The sequence below is a fragment of the Amblyomma maculatum genome, chromosome 4, assembly GCF_055883805.1.
Source record: "Amblyomma maculatum isolate TAMU_Amacu chromosome 4, ASM5588380v1, whole genome shotgun sequence".
NCBI classification, from domain to species: domain Eukaryota; kingdom Metazoa; phylum Arthropoda; class Arachnida; order Ixodida; family Ixodidae; genus Amblyomma; species Amblyomma maculatum.
The window spans coordinates 141783362-141786032 of NC_139347.1; positions in this window are offsets into that span (position 1 = coordinate 141783362).

The window sequence follows — 2671 nt, forward strand, 5'->3', positions numbered from 1 at the left end:
CAGGTGGAGGTAGGCCGCAACTATACTTGCGCCTTTTGATGCTTCGCTCTAACCTGTGGGCGCGTAACTTCTGATGCCCCGATACAGATGTCAACTACATATATTGAAAGTTGCGCCGATTGTGGTAATAAGTCGACAAGCCCGACAAGAGTTAGATTGAAAAGCGTTGGGCTTAGTACTCCGCCCTGTGGGACTCCACGGAAAGTGAAATGAGATGTAGGGCCATCTTCAATCTGCATAAAGTGAGATCTGTGGGATAAATAACTGCGTATTCAGCAAAAAACACGACCGCCAAGCTCGGCAGCTTCTAGAGCGTCCAAAATAGCCTGGTGAGTGGCCTTGTCATATGCGCTCTTTATATGCTGGAACAACGCTGCGGGTAAGCGCTTCAAAATTTTTTGCTTTTGTACAGATCATACCAGGCCCACCACGTGTCAATTGAAGAGCGTCCACGTCGAAACCGTGGCATTATATTAGGTTATATGCGGTAGCGCTCCAGGTACCACTCAATACGTGTAAGCAGCATTCTTTCCAGTACTTTACCAGCGCAACTAGCCAATGCAATTGGACGGTGTGATGTCAAGTCCAGAGGCGATTGCCAGGTTTCAGGAGCGGAACTAAACGACTGCACTTCCACTCGTCTGGAACTGTGCCCTCACTCCATGATTTGTTATAATATTCTAAAAAAGAGCGTATCTAGCTTCTTGTCCAAGATTTCCAAGTGCACTGTATGTTACACCGTCTGGACCCAGCGATGATGACCGCCTGCAAGAAGCCAGCGCAGTGTCAAGTTCCTCCACAGAGAAAGAAAGGGCCATTAGTGAATCCCGTGAAGCTGAAACATCGTTGAAATGTAGCGTTGCCGTTGGAGTCGATTGGCCTGCTACCCTAGCGCAGAAATCTGCTACGTCGACCTCATCGCGTCTTTGATAGTGTGCGAGAGATTTGAATGGGTAGAGCTGTTTAGGGGATGTTCGGAGACCACGTACGACATTTCCGATGCGTGACAAAGGCTTGCGGGGATCAAGCGTTTCACAGAATGACCTCCAACGTTTTGCCTGGAGGGCTTGGATTCGGCGCTGAATTTTCCTTTGCCTGCGCCTCGCATCTCTGAGGTCGAGACGCGACTTCGTGCGTCGGTATCGACGCTCTCCCCTCCGTCGCAATGCTCGCAGGCGCTGTAATTCCGCATCAAACTCTGTGTAGGTAGGCAGTGGGGTGAAGAAAGACGTCGCATTTATTATGGGCTACCTAATTTTCTCTTCAATTCCTGCAGAGAGGCCTGCTGTGCAAGCATCTTTCATAAGTGCTTGAAATGCCGACCAATCGATGTGGCGAATTCTTGGAACAGACGAGGATGTGGAAAGGCCATTAATGATCACATATGTAGAAATGTGGTCACTTCCGTGTGTTTCTATATCTGGAAACCATTGGACGTTGCTGGTAGGGCATCGAGACAGAAGAGCTAAATCAAGACAGCTGCTGTAAGGCTGTAAGTTGCCCCTTAAATAAAGGTCGGTGTACAGTCATTAAGAGACCGCAGGTCATGATCAGAGGCGAAGGACACACGCCTTCTTCCCTTGAGGTTCATTCGAATACTTCCTCACATGATGTGGTGAGCATTAAAGTCTCGTATGGTGATCCAAGGGCCAGGTGTAATCGCAATCAAGTCGTTAAATCGTGTGGTGTCAAAACGACTTGATATGGAACATATACGCACCCACAAGTGTAAACGTGAGATTGCGCTTCTTCACTGTCAGGCAAATGTACTGGTTATCGTTGCTGGGAGTAATCGGTTGAATTACATATGTGAGTTCTCACCGAATATAAACGATGGCCTTGCTGTCTCCCTGACAGTCGTAAGATCTTTGGTATATTCGGCTCACAAATAACAAGGATGAGGATGCGATTTCATGAACTTATTGTCGAATATCTGCAATTCGATACTGAAACCCACGGGCATTCCATTGAAAAATAGAGGCGTCCTTGAGTGTTTTTTCATATGTTAATGCAGGGGGAGCCATTGTGTCTGCTACTGTAGAGCCGCTATGAACTGGTGTTAGCGCGTCCAGAAACTGTAGCGCATCCTGTGCTGTTGGCGTGTGCAGACTAGATAGCACAGCGCGGATTACATTCATCATGGACGTGAGAATGGCAATTACCTGTAGGTCTTGGCCATGTCCCACATCCTGACTTCTCTCTAGTTAGGCAGTAGGTGCAGGATGTTCGGTTCACGGCAAGTTTCCTGGCCCAGCGGACGTGGAAGGTTTTGGTAGCGGTGGCCAGTTACCGTCTGAGGCAGCACCTCCAGATTCACCACCCGTCGAGGTCCCTTGATATAAAACTGCCGGCATAGGAGTAGGGCAAGATGCGGGAGTGCTCGAGGCCTTGCTATCAAAATAACTGCTTTCTTAGATGATCTTCAGCGACGCGAACGACGCCGTCGCACCTTAGCAGCGGCCTGTCTGTGTGTAGATTGATCACGCACCATTTGCTTCAGCACTGCCCGTTCTGTCTTTAAACGGGGGCAGTCCTTTGAGGAGGAGACATGAGGGCTACGGCAGTTGGCACACTTCAGAACAATCGCGCGGCAAATGTCGCTGCTATGCGACTCAGAGCATCTAAGACACACGATGGAATTTTTGCAGACCACACTTACGTGCCCGATCTT